The sequence below is a fragment of the Ostrea edulis genome, chromosome 2 (assembly GCF_947568905.1).
Source record: "Ostrea edulis chromosome 2, xbOstEdul1.1, whole genome shotgun sequence".
In the NCBI taxonomy this organism is placed as follows: Eukaryota; Metazoa; Mollusca; class Bivalvia; order Ostreida; family Ostreidae; genus Ostrea; species Ostrea edulis.
The window spans coordinates 13,405,656-13,425,331 of NC_079165.1; the positions used below are offsets into that span (position 1 = coordinate 13,405,656).

General features: G+C 34.2%; 1 long non-coding RNA gene and 1 pseudogene across 1 annotated transcript; one reads left to right on the forward strand and one right to left on the reverse strand.

The window, feature by feature from the left end:
* Positions 1-983: 983 nt before the first annotated feature.
* On the reverse strand, positions 984-2,548 carry LOC130052390 (patched domain-containing protein 3-like; annotated as a pseudogene).
* An 826-nt stretch (positions 2,549-3,374) lies between these two features.
* Positions 3,375-6,614, forward strand: LOC130052102 (uncharacterized). The gene is made up of 2 exons (XR_008800464.1): positions 3,375-3,454; positions 6,329-6,614. It is a non-coding gene; the product is annotated as an uncharacterized LOC130052102 (long non-coding RNA).
* Positions 6,615-19,676: the final 13,062 nt, after the last annotated feature.

The window sequence follows — 19,676 nt, forward strand, 5'->3', positions numbered from 1 at the left end:
ATTCGAAGGCTGCTTGAGAAGAAAACTTATCTTGCTGTTGCCTTCAACTCGACAATCGAATACATGTATATCGACGACGTTTCATATATCAACAATCACTTCATCGTCAGCTTCCCATATTTATGTAACAATATTCCATTATCACCTGTGTATGGTTTCATTTCTCTCCCAAACAAGAATTTGTTCTCGGTACGATCAGTTTTAAAATTGAGACCAGGTATTAGCAAACAAGTTGGTGTTACATGGGTTTTAACTATCTTATTTGAAGTCAGCCATTCGCAAAGTCTATGGTCGTTGTAGCGATCTAGTTTACCAACACAACTTGTCCTTGGGTCTAATGCTGTTTGACATACGTGTTTCATACCGATTGTTAAGTCGTTCTTTACACACTGTTTGTGATTACAGATTACGTTGTCTACCTAATCAAGATATAGGGCTCACGGAGGGTGTGACTGGCCGACGGGGGATATCACTCCTCCTAGACACCTGATCCCTTCTTTGGTATGTCTAGGGGTCCATATTTACCCCACTCTCCATGTTGTATTTGTTACAGGAGTCATGATACTAATTACTGTTCGATATATTCAACTTTTCAATTATATATAGTTGGCAGGATGGTGTTCTGTTTGACACTAATAAAGCTCCATTATAAAAATGAAGCACAACACCTTTGTCAGGAATCAGAATGGTCATTATTGAGAGACTATATGTCAAAACAAATCACCTAACAACAAGATTATGTACTGTACTTCTGCTTCATGTATAAACAAAGAAACATGTTAGACAAATACACTAATCCGACAAATAAAACACAAAACATTCAATATGACGACAATGCTTTGACAGTACATAATAGAAAAAATCATAGTAACGAACTTCTAAAAAGTGCCAAAAATGAGGCGATGATCTTATTTCATGGTCCGGTAAAACAGTTCGCGTGAAGTATTACTTTTACTATCGAAAGAGTGTCAAATGTTGTTCCATTATTTTACATAAGTTTGTGAATTTCCATGGAATGATATAAAACAGGAAAGTTCGGTTGCAATGTGCAGAAGAAGACCCTGTTTCAAATGGACTGTTCCGTAGATAGCGGCTGTTATATACACCAAAAACAAAATGCATATTACAATTTTTCCTGCAATATGAGAAAGCATTCTGATAGCAATTTGTTTAGGATATTGTCCAGAAAGCTCTCTACATCTTCTCGTGTTTCTGGGATTTTACCGGACAGGCAAATATTTGTCTGCGTTTTGTCTTCGACTGTTGAATTCCCCGAATTTTCTCTATTGAATTTCAGACAACATAAACAGTAATGCCGTTCTTCTTTTGTTCGTTTTTCATTCAAGGAAATTGCCGGCGATAGAAAAAATAACTGATTGAAATAGCAAAATAATACTGCCACCCCTGAAAGAAAAATACACTATCGATGAAAGGGTATTTACAAAATAAAATGGACTGTACAAATAAATTCAGAATTTGTTAAAATACAACATTTTACCGGTAAATATGCAAAAAGTCTTGATGCTGATGAATACAGAATATGCTCCAATAGCAAATGCCAGAAGGTTTGTGATAGACGTTATGCTTATTGCTATACCGGTCTTTTTCAGCGTGTGTTTCATCCTGTTTTCTATAGACTCAGTTGACTAGGATGGTGCTTCAGTCATTCCAGACATTAAAATAAACATGTCGTCAATGCCTATCCCTATAAGAAGCTTTCATTATGTAAGAATTTTTGCATACAATTATAATGTAAGTACATGTAATGAAATACGTATATGATTAGATTGTTGTAAATATTGAACAGATTCTATGAACTTTATTCTGTTAAGCACAAATTTGAAAATATGCTCACCTATTATCAAGAAAGGCATAACTCCCACAATATTGGTAAATTTCACCCCTATTCCACAAACAAATCCAAGGGCAGACCCGATCGCCAAGACTGGTGCAATCACTCCCGCTATCCCTAGATTAAGTCTGTTTGCTATGTTATTACATTTCAACAAAGGTGAGGCTGACGCCAGACAAGCGTATGTCATCATCAGGGTGAATGTTAGCGAAAAAACTTGATGTCACCATTTGTGTTTTTGTCAAGCTCTGTTCCAAGAGAATCGGAAGTTGCAAACCCAATATCTGTTATGTTTGTTTCCAAATTAGTGATTTGTGTTAAAAATGCCTGTTCCCACGTCTCGGACAATGCCGTATTCTGTCGGAGATAGTATCGCAACTTTACCCCGATAGTGGAAAGAAGCATGGAATTGTTGGTTTCCGAACGTGCAAAAACAGGAGAAATTACATTTGAATTAAACATAGGAAATGATACATTTTTAGACACGGATTGTTGTTGAAAATTTGGTGTCAAAACGATGTTTCCAAATATATTACATCCAGAATTGCTTAAGGCACATACATCAGCATACTTGTAAGTTGATCCACTTGGTTCCTGAATAGTTATCAAATTCCGGATGAAGTCATCAATATTGTTTATTTAATCAACGTAGAACTGATTCATGATGTCTGATGCCATATGTGTCTGCATCATCATTTTATTATTTTACATGTGTGTATGGTTATTAGTTATATCAGATTAGGCAGAATTTTCAAGATATCTTAATTCTTATGGACATGTTCAGAAATTAAAACTTTTTTCGGTAACAGTTAATTTATATTTATGATTGATATGCCTTTGATGCAATTGACTAAATGCATAACACATGTACATTCGAATGATAAACAATACAAATTTGTAGGGAAATATGATATCATCATAGTTAAGTAATGGTGGAGGGGTTAAAATTCCTATTTTGCAAGTGGAACGTTTCTGAAGAGTTTCATGAAGGTCGTTAGAAATTAAATATACAAATTAGATACACAAGAAAGGGATGGATTGTTATCGGACCCTTTATGCTCCAATCCCATGTTATCAGTAATAGTTTTTAATGTATATCAGAATGTAAAGTATATGCTTACATGCCTAAATTATAAAATACAAATGCATCGGAAAAATAAAGGACAAAGAACAAGTTTAGCGAAATTCGACCTAACCTCCAAAGTGAATAATTTCTTGTTAAAAATATTCTTTAACATTTTCTTTTCTTGTCCTACAATGTACTGATTTTGTTATGTTGAGTTGGTGAAAGAACACTAATTTTAGGTTTATATCACAGGTATAAAACCTGCAATTTGCGCTACCTTTCAAAATTGCGTCATACAACGTCGCTATATATTATTAGAAGTGGTAACGTATTGTAAAACATAATTATGCAATGACGTAATATTATAATAAGATCTTGAAAAAGAAATTCCCTCTCCCAATACGCAAGAAAGTTTTTTTTACTTATAACCTGAATGGCACACCATATTTTCAATCCATTCGGCCATTTTTACACGCTTCACACGCTGTTTGCGCAGTTCGTGGAAGTTGCAGAAGATGTGTTCATCGCATTTCAACGTAAGTTTTAAAAATATGAATATATTTCACCTTTACTCATTAAACGGTATAACCAAATGGGTGTACTAATTGGTCTTTGAAATAATAAACAAGTCACATGGAACGAATAGTATGGTGCACCTGTGGTGTGTTGACATAAACTCATAATACATTGTATTCACACATTGCGCTGTTGGAAATCCCACAACCAGTCTATTAACGTAACTGTTGTCAACATATATTTATTGTTTATCTATTATAATTATATATTGTAAAGATTTTAAATTGTATATATATCAGCTGATCAGAAACATAAGCTGTTCAAAGAACACGATCATGCCATTTCCAATTCCGAGTGCATGAACTTCTCGGGTCTATTTGCATTTTCTTACATGATGTTTGGCTCTCTTGTGACACTGAACTTCCTGTATAGTCTAAAAGTATTTGTATAGTTAAAGAGACATGTAATTGTATCTAATGTATATTTCCATAATGGTATATGTCTCTGGGGTAACATTTACACGAAAACATGGGTTAGGAATAGTTGGAATGATTTTTACATTCAATAGTTTTTAAATACTTACAAGCACCATTAAGCCAAGAATATCACAAGAACACTGTTTGGTTCTATAATTTAAAAATGCCTTATTTCAAGATAAATTTTAAACATGTCGAGCTTAATTTTCAGCATTGGGATTACAAGAATTATACATGTAGGATTACTCAGAGAATGTTGAATTTCATGGGTAATACCATGATTTAAGCATATAATTTGTTGTTAGTTTATCTCATGTAATTATTCAATATTCGATTTTTCTATACATCTAGGTACACAAGAAAGAGAATAAAAAATAAAAATATTTTGTGAATTTGCTGAGAATTGTGAAGTAACTTAGTAAGATGATATTCAGCATTAGCTACAACAAAAATTATTAGATGGCCATGGGGTAGTCAAATTCAAATGAAATGTTTGTGTATAGAATTATTTATGCAGTCTAAATGTACATGTAGCTAAACTGTCCTATTGTTTAGTTGGAGACATGTCCCAACCGAATACATGAATGTAATTTTTCTTAATTCTATATCAATGAAAATACATGAGGGTATGAAAGTACAACCTTGTTAATATTATAATACATTTATAATACAGGGCTCGAAATTAACATATGTCCGTCAGTCTGTGACTGGTTAAAAGTCTGGCGGACTGACATACAATTTGTTTTAGTCAGTCCGATGGGACTGGTTAATTTTCTAAAGCATCATTTTGGAAAATATACTTGTGAAATGTTATACACACATTTGGCATTTTTTGATCTGTAAATATTAGACGAATCTGGTTCGTAAATATAAATCCCACATTTAAATGTTACAATATTGTCTGAGGCATATTGAGTTAAATTTCATTTTAATAACATTAACGAAATATGTTTAATTATTTCTGGAAAACTGTTGGACTGATAAATGTTTCTGCGGACTGGTTGAAATTATACCCCATCAGTCCGACTGGACTGGTGACATAAAAAGTTAGTTTCAAGCCCTGTAATATTATAATATAGTTCAATCTGATAATGATATGATACTGGAGGGATTTGAATTTCAGGATGATATAATATGTGCAACAAAAATTTGATGGCAAGGGTGACATGAATCAGAATGACAAGAATCCATATTCCTACTCCTCAATAATGCTATCATCACTGCCATCAGATTCATCACATTCATCAATGATAGTGGCATCAATGATATTGACTCCACATACGTACTTTGTTTTATTTTTTCAAAGCAAAATATTTCATAAAATACCCACAACTCGCACAAAAATAAATAATTCCGCATTGCTCTCGATTTAGTTCAAAGTTTATATTCATCAACAGCACACTTTTCGATCCGAAAAATCTCTCGTGCAAAATTTATTTGTATTGATAGATTTTGATAGGCTACAGTCACTTTTTTGGATCGAAGGTCGTGTTTTATATGAATTATATGACTAAATGCAGAATACGAGAACGATACCGGTTTTTTCTTGTATAGAATTCCACAAGCTGACGCTTTGGCGGGGAAATCTTGGCACGCCGCGATGGTATAAAGATTATAGTATCAAAACTGTTAAACACTGAATTATATATGAAATAGTGCAGGTCACGAACAATGGCCAATCAAAATACTCGGTATATTCTAATTTAATATCATTAAGATGATTTTCATATTTGTGTTATCAACACTTTGGGTATTAATACCTTGTTAGGTGATACTCAGGTGACCATGAAGACCCGATGGTCTCTTGTTTGATCACTAATCCTCAGTTGGATTGTCATTGACGGCTTTATGCAAACAAGATATTCATGTTTAAATCTATATTTTGTACATCATATTACTAGTTTCAATCTCCATTGAGCATTAAAGTTGATATACATTCAAATGTTTAACAAACGTACTTCAAGGTAAATGAGAGGACGGGGTACAGACGAGGGGGAAAGAAATTTAAAAAGGAAGGGAAGTTGGAGGGGGAGATAGGGAGGAGATGGCGAAACAGAAAAATGACGGAAGAAAATAGAGCTGGAACCCCTATTCCTAAACACCAACCCCTATATTAATCGTGTTCTTGCATACCGCCTAATTTCGATACTAGTTTAAGATTGTTTCTATGTCATGACAATAATGCGTCATTTCAAGTATCTGTCTGAAAAATACAGATGTTGATAAAGAAATCCATTGGGATCTTCATTTGTTTATTTATAAGGTATTATTAAGAAATCAATAATCAAAATGAAATTGTATCTAGAGATTAGAAATAGATAATATAGTATTTCTTAATCTAGGTATTCTCACTCTTCCTCATTATCTCTCTCTCGTTCTCCATCCATCGAAATCTGGCGTTACCATATTGTTTTGTAGATACGTTTACCAACGATCGTCTTCAACGGGTGACAATTCTTTCTTAACGTTCAGAAATGACGGATACTTGACAGGCAGTAACATGTCAGAACGTCCGGTTTTAGATCAGTACATTACCATTGACGACACATTCACTTCCAGTTACGAAGACCCAGTGAAAGAAACCTATCTCAACCCCATATCTGGTCTCTAACTGAAATGATGCTAATTCAAGAACATGTTATCCTTCGTATTTGATTTGAATTTTTTGATTTATTAAACTTGATATTAAGTCAGTGACCATTTAGTCAATCAAATCTCTGTGATTTAATTCAACAACATTGTACATTTCATTTAATAACATTGTTTATCATACAGCATATTAGATACTGTACTGGACATTGTCCAAAATGACTAGAAACAACTCGTTTATGCGTATGCCTGGAATTTTATTATTAAGTCGATGATTGGCATTATGTTACTTCCTCAACTTCACACGATATACTTTAATAAAACAAAACAATAATTGTAAACAGTGAATTGATACTGACAACACATATGATCATGTACATGTATAATAATAATCCAAACTATCCAAAAACTGATTTCAATACAGAAAATTGCTGTTTATAACACAGACTGCGTCAAACAAACATTACTCTGATAGAAAATATATTAAATTTAAAGAGCATCTGTAGTGCACAACAACACATAATTATTGCCCCCTAAAGTTACAAAAAGTTTGAGTGCAACCAGTTTGCGCCTTATGAGCAAAAATAATATCTATACATGGTCTTACTATATGTCATATATATCTTTATACTATCGCTGAATTATATTGCACAATACTGTAATTCTGTAAACATAATTTGCATAAATATTCGGGACAAGATCTACGTACGCATGTGTTTACTCAGAGAACATACTATACATACTATATCAATTCAAATAAATACACGTTTTGAAACAATTGTATGGAATATGCTAGTGTTCATCTTTGTCTTACCGAATAAGTAGTTTCTCTAGGAAACAGCAGTTCAGTACAATGTCCAGCGAAACACGAACATGCCCACATTCTTCCCAGAGAGCTCGTGCATACACAAAAAAATATCTGTGCCCTTAAAACTATGGCGTAACACGCAGATAACGTGTACATATTGGCGCAAAAAATTTAATGTCAAAATTGGCTGCTACAGATACCGTGTGATGACTACCATTTTCTATGTCAAATCAATTTTCTTCTTTTGGTTTGTTTGGTTTTACGTCATTGGGATTAAGTAGTTCACTGTCCACTGTTTTAATACCAAGATCTATCAAATTTTTCACGTCACGGAACTCCTCATTTTATATGTATCAAGCAGGAGTTTTTACAAAGTAAGTTACAGTAAATTTGGAATGTTTTGCTGCATCTTAACATCACCAGTGTTATGAGTTTGTTAAATGCGGTCAATTTGGAATGCTTTGCTGTATATACATTTGACCAGTTCTGCGAGTTTGTTGAATATTTCCATTTTCAACCCTGAAGATCTGTCCAATTTGCTAAACCAAACGAAATCTGTGAAAAAATCTTAGAGAATGTCCTTTGAAAGCAAAGTATACCTCTGCCCCGCAATATATTTAAATGTCAATTTAAATGCTCATGGACACGATTTGAGCTGAAAATTTTCAAATTTTATTTCTGCATTCTTATTGTTTACAATGCTTAACTAAGGTATTTTTAATGGTCAACCAAAATTTGAAAATCAGTTGTTGAGTTATAAGTGAGATGCAGCACTCGCAATTCTTTGTTATGTAAACAAGACTCGTGCCTTATTTTTGTTTACAATATATTGCTTAATAGGAAACAGTGTGTTTATAACAAAATGAGATGTGCCAAACACTACTAACAATTTAGTTGTGTTAAGAATTCACTTATACTGTATAAATTGAAAAAAATTGCTTTAAACGAAACTTTTACTAGTTTATTTAGCCTATGTAAACAAAAACATGGCATGAACCTTGTTTACATAACAAGGAATTGTGACCTCCGCGGGTACGTTAAGGCAGGTCATGAAAATCTTTACTGAGATAAAATCCGCGAAACAATGTTACGTCTTAATTGAAATAAGTATATCACTAAGTATATATTAAATTCCGATTTTATTTTTTATGCAAGTTTTATTTATGCATAAAATAAACCATGCAGCTACTAAGATCTAAAGAAATTCGAAATGGTATACTGCTGTCGTGTAATTTCTGTCTGATTGATATGAAAGTAAACTGATGACGTCATGACTATACATCGAGTGACGTTGACACATGGAAGGAATTTGTTAATGTGTGTCATATAAATATATCGACAAAATGTGGAGTATTTGAAATATATGACATGGAATATATGAAATATACATGTGAAACGCTGAGAATTTATTGATATTATGAAGGTATGTTGATTTCATTCATTGACAATTTTGTTTAACGGGAAAAACATTCCATGTAGCATGTCAATCCGATTTTCCTCTGCCACACACTGAAATAAAACTTCAAAAGTAGCACACTACGCCGCATACTTTTAGAGACTTTTTATACACCGTGTGAAAGGTCATAAACTAATGTACACGGCAATTACTGCTAGAATCGCCTGTTAAGAACACTTTTAAAGAAAATTGCATACCATCAGTGCCAAATGTAAAACATGGTCTAGAGGGTTTCGTGTTTAAATGCTTAATGATTATTTCTTACTGAAAGTGGTAGGATTCTATCAGTAATTCTGATAAACTATAGGTGTTTTATCGTCATTATCGTCAGTTAGAACAATATTTAAATCCTGGGGCAATGTGCTACTTTTCCATTTTCTATTAAGGTACATCCATGATCTATTTATAACAGTCATGCAATGACGTCATACGAAAGCGCATGTTTGTCATGTTGTTATGATACAAAATGTTCTCATGTAAACAACCAAAATAATTTTTAAGAATTGGTAGCTCCCCTTCTCTGTGTAGGGCAGATTTTAAAAATTATGCAGTTTACGTGCATAAATGGAGCATGACCTGCCTTAACATACCCGCGTCTATATCTCCCATGTACCTTGACTACTGACATTCAATTTTTTGCTGATCATTAGTAATACCTTAGTTAAGCATTCTAAACATTAAAAATGAAAAAAAAAATTGAAAATTTTCAGCTTAAATCGTGTCCATATCCCTTTAAAGGTCACACTAAAAGATTTTTATACCCGCGCTTTCTAGAGAAATTTCGGACATAGTGTTTGTTACTCTGGTACTTCCGTCTGGCACACTTTTTTCTCCCTCAAACTCATCTTTTATTTCAAGCAATAGCCAATTAATTTTCGGAATTCGATGGGCGGTGCCATGTAGATGTGCAATAAGGTTTCCGACTTTTTCATTTTACCCTCAAAATGGGGTAAAAAAACCCGACTTCATTTCTACATAAACATCCTGGTTTCCAGAACTCCTCCAACAATTTACGCAGAAGCCACATCATGGATTGGAAAGTAATTGGAGGTCTCCTATATATGGTTTTAAATGTATTCTTATGAAGCAGAATTTATTCAAAAACTTCTACGTGAGAAGAAAAAGATATTTTTCTTTGGCCTTCAATACGATATTTAGATATGTCAACAACGTTTTATTTATTGAAAATAATAATTTTTATTCATATGTCGATTCGATATATCTATGTCAACTTTAAATAAAAGACACCAGACAGTCGTCCACTTCTGTTTCATACTTAGATATTTTATTGAAAATAGATATCAACGGCAAACTTACAACTCGATTCTATGATAAACGGAATGATTCCAGCTTTTACATCGTCAACTTCCCATACTTATGTAGCAATATTCCATTATCACCTGCATATGGCGTCTATATCTCTCAAATGATTCGATACACAAGAGCTTGTTGTGCATATGATCGGTTTTGAAATCAAGGCAGGCTACTGGTAAACAGGTTCATGGTTCATGAAACAATTACGCTTAATGATACAAACTACGTAAGGGGTTCAGTTAAAACGCTTAATGATACAAATCATTGCATTAACGGTCTACAGTACAAACCGTTAATGATACAATCCCCCTAGTGATACATTTGTATCATTAAGCGTTCCACTTGCAGTGCTGTTGCAAAGCTTAATGCTACATCCACAAATTTGCAGGCCAAACGGCTAATGATACCCCATGGAAATATTGTTTACCTGAAAAAAAAAAACGTTCAAAGAAACACTGCATATTTGTAGCACTAAGCTTTGCTATTGTGACGCTTAATGATACAACTTGTTAAAATAGCAACACTTAATGCTACAAATATGCAGTGTTTCTTTGAACGTTTTTTTTTTCAGGTAAACAATTTTTTCCATGGGGTTAAACCGTTTTGGGGGTGCATAGCAGTAATAAAAAAGATCTTTCATTTCATATCATGATGTACATGTATGGTTTTGTGATATTTGTCTTAACCAGTACAGCAAGGTAATGTTAGTGATATTGGTGTTGAGGCATATCCGTGTTATGTGGATCAATTTTCAATTATGCTGTGATCCTTTGGGGCTAGGTTCGGCACAATATGGGATCAAAAATTTTCATGGGAATACAGAGCAAGATAATTCTTTTAAAAATCACATTTGCTGAACAGCCACAGGCCAAAGGTCACTCAGGTGAGTGATTTAGCCCATGGGCCTCTTGTTTTATGTTTTTATTTTTAACTAGAGATCGTCGTTTGTCATTTTGTCATGTGTACAGTATAGCCCCCTGACAATGAATCTATTGCAGAGTTTGTGTACAGTTTCTATTGCAGAGTTTGTGTACAGTTTCTATTGAAGAGTTTGTGTACAGTTTCTATTGCGGAGTTTGTGTACAGTTTCTATTGCAGAGTTTGTGTACAGTTTAAAGTCGGATCATTAAAGCCTCCCGATTTCTTGAATCATAATTGTAATCAAACGATATTCAAGTAATGCCTTTCTCACCAGGAGCGGATCCAGGATTTCAAAAAGGGGGGTGGGGGTAGTAGGTCATCGGAGGAAGTCCTAGTGGGGGTCAGGAGTGAAGTCCACGGAAGCCATCGGATTTTAGTGCTTTTGTAAGGCAAGAATGAAGTATTTCAAAAATACATATTGACCATTTCTTTTAGTCATGCGTGATTAATGGTGAGCATGATAAAATGTATCCTAAATATGACATTTGTAGAGAGTCGCGCGCTGTGTGCGTTCCCCCTCATCATTCCGCAAGTGCACACACTCTCTTTTTTATTTTCCCCCTAATTTCTCACCGCACAAACAATGAATTAGTGTATGGATGTAGAAATGTAGAATTTATTCCGTTTCAACTTTTGGTTTATTTCTGGATAATTTTCGGAGATATTGATTAAGTTAATAATCGCTAATAAGCTCCTATTTGAAAACTTCATTCAAATGCAATGTGAATTTATTCAAGCAACGAGACAATTCTCGTCCGACTCCCGCCATTCATATACCAGCATTAACGCATATATATTTGAATAAAAACAGATTCTGAAAGCAATCGTATAACGGTTGAAACACATGAATTGCCGGAACGGCATCTAGCCAAAATAACTAAAGCAATCAGATAGTTTTTATGACCCCGAAATCGAAGATCGGAGGGCATATTGTTTTTGTCCTGTCTGTCATTCTGTAAATCTGTCATTCTGTCATACCGTAATTCTGTCTGAAACTTTAACCTTGCTAATAACTTCTGAACAGTAAGCGATAGAGCTTTGATATTTCACATGAGTATTCCTTGTGACAAGACCTTTCCATGGGTACCAACATTTTTGACCCCGTGACCTTGACCTTGGAGTTTGACCTACTTTTTGAAAACTCTAACCTTGCTAATAACTTCTGAACAGTAAGTGATAGAGATGAGTAATCCTTCTGGCAAGACCTTTCCGTTGGTACTAAACCTTTTGACCTTGATATTTGACCTACTTTTAAAAAATTGATATTGGTCATAACTTCTAAATGGTAAATGCAAGGTGAAGATAACGAACAGTGATCAATCGCATAACTCTTATAAGCAATACAAAATAGATAGTTAGGCAAACACGGACCCCTGGACACACCAGAGGTGGGATCAGGTGCCTAGAAGGAGTAAACATCCCCTGTTGACCGGTCATACCCGCCGTGAGCCCTATATCCTGTTCAGGTAAACGGAGTCATCCGCAGTAAAAATTAGTGTGCCAAGAACGGCTTAACAATCGGTATAAAACACGTCAGACAGCATTTGACCCAATGATAGGTTGTATTGACGAACTAGATCGTTATAACGACCATATAATTTGCGAAATGCTGACTTCAATCGAGACTGTTGAAACCCCTGTACCATCAACTTGTTTGTCAGTAGCTTACCTCGATTTAAAAACTGACTATACGCAGAACAAGCTCTTGCATATCGAATCAGTTGAGATATATAAACACCATATGCAAGTGATAATGGAATATTGCTACATAAATATGGGAAGTTGACGATGGAGAAGCTGAAATCATCCCGTTTGTCATACAGTTGAGTTGTCAGTTTGCCGTTAATATCTACTTTCAATAAAATATCAAGTATGAAGAAGAAATGGACGACTCTGTGGTGTCCTTTATTTCGAGCTCACAGGGATATATCAAATCGACATGTGAATGAAAGTTATTATTGTTGATAGACAAAACGTCATCGATATATCGAAATGTCGAATTGAAGGCCATAGCGAGAGATTTTTTCTTCTCACGTAGAAGTTTTTGAATAAATTCTGCTTCATATGAATATAGAAACAGGTCAGCTAACAAAGGAGCACAATTCGTGCCCATGGGAATTCCAACATACTGTTGGAAGACCTGATCACCAAAGACCACGAAGATATTGTCAATGAGGAACTCTAGCATATTTTCTGTTTCAACTTCAGAGTACTTGTGCGTGGAACCAGAGTGGTGTTTAACAAAGTAAGTTTTTGAATGACTTATCACTAGATATGAATATTTCCGTTTTCCATTTTTGTTGAAGAAGCAAATGTCTATGGTATCAAAAAGTCTAGTCTTTACTTGATCGTGAGGAATGGTCGTGTATAGTGTTGAAAAGTCAAAGGTTTTAATGCTATTGATTTGGGAAAAATTCTGCGATTTCAAGTTTACTAAAAGTTCTTTAGAATTTTTTAGAATCCACATTTGATTAACACCACTTCTGGCATATGTAGTCGCACAGTAAGTTTGAAATTTCTCCTTCACAGCTGTTAATATTTTCGTGAAGAGCAAAGATAGGGGCTTGGTTGATCACTTACTGGATCTCGCAATGTATCTTTGTTTGTAAGGGGTTTCATGTAGTTTAGGAATCCAGTATAGGTACGGTAACTCATATTCATTCAACCCATTGACTGGGATATTAAATGTGTCTAAAACTGAAGCATGGTTTTGAAGAATTTCATCTTTTGAAAGGGCAGTTGGAGTATAAGTACAATTACCAAAAGTGGAATTAATGCCAAGTTCGTTGAAAATACAGTTTTAATAATGAGCCTTACAAACAAAGACAATGTTGTTACTAGCTTTGTCAGCTGGAACCAAAACATATTCCTCATGTAACCTATCTAATTCTTTTATCACTTCTGGTTTACTAAACACAGAAGGATAGACGGTACGTACTTTTGTTTTCATATGTCGAATGCGGGATTTTAATATTCCTCTTATGCTTTTAACCCTTTCTGACAATGTATCAAGTTCTTCGTTTTTATATTTAGCCCATCGTCTGGCATAATCTTCGACAGAATTCATAATAGAGATGAAGTTTCTGTCGCCAATTAAAAGACCGAGGTTCTCTGTATTTAGGACCTTTTACTGGTACCAAGATATTTGTCTTTGTGACCTTGGTCATCTTCGGAATTGGCCATTATCAGGGGCATTTGTGTTTCACAAACACATCTTGTTGATAATTATATCATAGATTCATAAGTATGTCTTCTTTCGTCTCTAATTCTTGATAATTAGTTGTATCTATAGGTGAAGATAACGAACAATGATCAATCTCATAACTCCTATAAGCAATACAAAATAGATAGTTGGGCAAACACGGACCCTTGGGCACACCAGAGGTGGGATCAGGTGCCTAGGAGGAGTAAGCATCCCCTGTTGACCGGTCACACCCGCCGTGAGCCCTATATCCTGATCAGGTAAACGGAGTAAGGCAAACCTAATCTATAGGTGAGAAATTCGTCTCTTAACATCATTTTATTTTTTTTTCTTATGGACACCTTTTCATAATTAAAGAAAACCCATTGTTCTTCTCAGTGTGAAACTTAAGTCCATGTAAATAAGGACAATTAACTGTCGATATGATCATGATGATTTTGAAAATTATTGTCAACAAAATAATTAAAAATCAAAATTAAATTTCACTGATTGATTCAAAGTACAATTAAGCGTTGCTATTACAACGCTTAATGATAGAACTTGTTGTATCATTAGCGGTTTGGACTGCAAATATGTTGTATCATTAAGCGTCGGAACGACACTGCAAGTGGAACGCTTCATGATACAATTGTTTCATTAGGAGGGATTTTATAATTAACGGTTTATACTGTAGACCGTTAATGTGATGATTTATATCATTAAGCGTTGCAACTATACCCCTAAATGTAGTTTGTATCATTATGCGTACTTGTTTCATTAACGGTTTCTAAAGTGCGGGGATTTCAACAGTCTCGTTTAAAGTCAGCATTTCGCAAATTCTTATGTTGTTAAAACGATCTATTTTTCTAATACAACCTATCATTGAGTCAAATGATGTGTATCATACCGATTGTTAGGCCGTTTTTGGCACACTGATTTTTACTACGGATAACTCCGTTTACCTTATCAGGGTATAGGGCTCACGGCGGGTGTGACCGGTCGACAGGGGACGCTTACTCCTCCAAGGCACCTGGTCCCACCGCTGGCATATGTAGGGGTCCGTGCTTGCCCAACTTTATTTTGTATTGCTTATAGGAGTTATGGGATTGATCAATGCTCGTTATCTTCAACTTCCATATATAGATGTGCAATAAGCTTTCTGAATTTGCATATTCATCTTGTGGCCATAGGGGGATAAAACACGATATTCTTCGACAAACAAAGTCCTTGGTTCCCAGACATCTTCTTACATTTCATGCAATAGCCAAATCATCTTTGAAATGTAACTGTTGGTATCATATAGATGTGTCATGAGGTATCAGAATTTTCATGTATGGGTGGTTCATTTATATATCAATACCATTTATCCTACGTTGTGGGGAGGTTAAACAATATACAATCAATCAATAAATCCTACATTGCGTGATGTGCAAACATGACTGAACACCTAGTTAGCCCACATAAGAATATTCATTTTGGCATAGAAGAAACCCATGCCAAAGTTATTTGTATTATGAATGTATAACAACAATGAAAGGATGGAGTGATCTATTTATATCAGAATATACAGAAAACCCCTGCTGTTTCGCCATGTTTTATATTGCTCATCACCATGATACAAACAACCTAAAATTCATATTATTTTCTTATTCTTATATGAATATTTATTTATACCAATGTTCTATCAGTAATGATGTCACAAGAACCGTCGCTAGTCTCATCAGTCGGGCAATAAAGACTCAAGTCTCAATATATTTGAATTTTTTATCTATATATAAAATTGATCAATTTTACAAATATACAAAACATGCTACACTTTACGAATTATAAAAGAAAGAAAGAACACTAAAAGTCCGTGACACCGTGAAATCGCCCGGGTTGTCTGCCCTTCCTAGGGCTTTGTGTAATGTTCCTATGTCTCGTCCTGTGAAGACGACCCCGCCCAATGCAATTGGCTTACAGTGTTATTCAATGAATACAAAAGGAGAGTAATTTCATTGGAATGGCCCACTCATGGAAAACTGTTTGAAGATTATTGAAGTTAGTTAGAAGGTTGTTGGAAGATATACAGGGAACCTTGTGAACGAATGAGTACAATGAACCTTAAGGTAAAAGTTCTACATACATATTTCCTGATTGCCTTAACTGCGTACAATACAATCGTGCAAGTAACAAACTGTACAACACTCGCTGTACTACATCGTTAAGTGTATAAGACTCTTTAACGTTATAAAAAACAGTCACTACTTGATAAACACCGTATCAGACGGCACACTGCAAAGTTAGCAAACAGATGTAGCACGAACCGCTTGTAGAACAAACGGAAAATAAACATGTACGTAAACAATAACTAGAAAAATACAATCGAACACGTATACAACTAAAAATACCTCAAGTCTTAAACAGTTACTCTACATACAAGACTTAAATCATTACAAAAATCGAACTTACCCCCACTGGGGATTGGTTAACCCGACTCGCTCACCAAGTGTATTTATAGTAGGCAAACAAGAAACATAGAATATCCCGAGTTAACCCCATTTTTGACCAATACCTGTAATGCCTAAAACGTGAGGCACCAAAAGGGTTACAAAATTTGAGATAGCCCATTGGAATATCTATTTATATATGAAAATGCATCTATTGATTGTGACAAATGAATATGACAAGTGGTGATGCAATATATCTTTGTCTCGATAAAGGAAATTACCATTCAACAAAACATAGAAACTCTATATATCTATAAAAAGAAACAAACAGAATTACGGTAATTTTATGAAGAATAATGAGGTGCTTTCATTAATGGAGATAGACAAATAATCGCCGCTTATGTAAATTGCCCATATGTTTTCTTTGTTTTACACTCCCATATTACAAACAGCCTACAAATCTATTCCTTCAATATCATTGCATTTTATGAATCGCAATATCTTCATGGAGAGATTTCTCAAGTGAGGCTCCGGGTTAGTATATATTGTAGGTCCTCAGTACCTCTTGCTTGTTGTAAGAAGCGACTAAATGGTAAAGTCCTTCTGATAAGACCGCAAAAACCGAGGTCCCATGTCTCAGTAGATATAGCACGATAAAGAACTCTCCCTGCGCCAAGGTTGTAAATGCTGAGTAAAGGCCTAAAATTTTCAACCCTTCAACGGTAATGGTGACATCTCCATATGAGTGAAAAATTATCGAGTGGGACGTTAAATAATATACATTATTATTCATGGAGAAATGGAAACCATGATATAACAAATGTCAATTCAGAAGAATACATATTGGTAAATGTAAATAGTATTATTGATTTATGGTAATAATCCGTAGAATATTTAATATAAAATAGCCATTATCATATGTTCTATTTCTATACAATTAATGTAATTTGTTTTTCATTATTGATGGCTGATACAAAGTTATATAAATGAAGTATGTTTTCATTAGAATCGATGCTGTGTAAAATGATTAATCATACATGATTTAATTAGCTTGCAAATTACCTTTTCCAATGTACTTGTACACTCGATATTATCAGAATATGCTATGTCATTATATCCAAAAAGATGCTGAATACACATACATGTATACATGTATATCATAATGATCAATCAATTTTCATTAAATGCTCAGGAAATTTGATGATCTAGAGAGGGTCTCTTTTAGGGTTCATGTATATATCAAAATTCGTTCTTCTTTAGGGGGTTTCTTTGGATTTTCCTTTTTGACAAACAATAAGTACGGTGATATTTTTTATCGACCTGTGTGTTTTAAATCATGTATCGCTAAATCAAATTCAATGCCTAATATCGCCTTGCAAATATTGCTACAGTGCAATTATGTCCATATCACTAATAACCACATTGTAAGAAATTAGAATACATTTATTCCTGTTGGGGTTTCTAGGTTTTGACTTTCGAAATATTGTTATATTGTGTTGTATTAAAACACACATGCTTTTTAAAGGAAATATATTGTAAAATCTATTGAAAATTCCAGACCATTTGATGAAATAATTATTGACATCTAATTCAGTCTCTCCGTGACTGTACGGACGTGATCAGGCATCTGTTGACCTCGGGCTGGGCGTTGGCCAGCAAATGGCTAATCAGGTCGTATAGACATTTGTAACCCTATCAAAATTAAATAACTGTATAGTATACCCCCTTACATATTTTTAAGTACTTGTTAACAATAAATTAATTCCTAATTAGCACAAATACATACACAGTGACATTATTTTCTATGTATACAATCCTCTCTGTGACGCAGTCGATCACTTTTCACAAAACGTGTTCGAAGAATATCTAAGAATACACTGAGTATACATGTAAGTGTGTACATACTATTAGTACAGTATCGCAACTCGAAGAGTCGGATCACGACGTGTCTTGTTCAATTGTTTGATCTGTGCCTCCCACGAGATGTGATCCAACTCTTTCGATCAAGTTACTGTACGAGAAATAATGAATTCATTATATACATCCTTGTACAGTAAAACACGGTTCTAGCGAACCTCTACGGACACCAAAAAAAAAAACACACACACACACAAAAAAAATCAAACAAAAAAAGAAAAGAAAAAAAAACAACCCCAGTTCGATTTAACCAAACTTCGTTATATCAAATGAATATTTCGTTTATATTTTCCTCTGAGAGGAGAATAGATATAACTTTGTAATAAGCGTGAATTTGTTATGAGCGTGTTCGTTATAAATGTGTTTTACTGTATATTTCAAGGACTCATTTAGGAAAAAGAATTTGATTCTTAATAAGCAAAATAAACAACAACAAAAAATGATAAACAAACAGACAAATAGTGCAATTCTTTTTTTGTGTCCGTAGTCCTGTCTGAGAAGCGGTTGGTCATTTTCCCAAACAAAAATGTTTGTTGATGTTTTGTCACAATGGTGGTACGGGTTCAGAAAACTGCAATGTAGTCATATGGAAAGTCATCAATACATACAAAAAACATATTTGTACACGATAAAAATAAATATTCAGATATCAATCCTCATCAATGTTTGTTGATCTAATCTAAGAGATAATATTTTTACCGGACAATTTATAAATGTGTATCCTCAATATCCAGTTCGTCTGCTTGAATATAGTTTGAGTTTTCTTCAAATTCTTGTTTTTCAGGTAATCCACTAAAACCGAGGTGATTTTTCAAGAAAGACAACCATGCCTTACACACTTTCGCATCCGAAGTTTCAAAAACTACATTCTCATCTCTTAAGCATTGCAATCGTAATCCAAAATGACCTACAAAATTGTGATGTGAATATATTGAAACGGAAATTGCAATTGCAAGCATCAAAGTGATACTAATTTAAATCTTTAATGCCTGCTAAAGTTTCGTTGGAAAATTCAGATTTTATCTTTAAGATATTTGGGAATTTTTCCTGGACAAAAGGGTACCGATAAATTTGTAAATTGAAAGCATTTAAAATGATATACAAAGACAGGATAACTTTAAATCAATGTGTATCACATCTGACATTTTTAT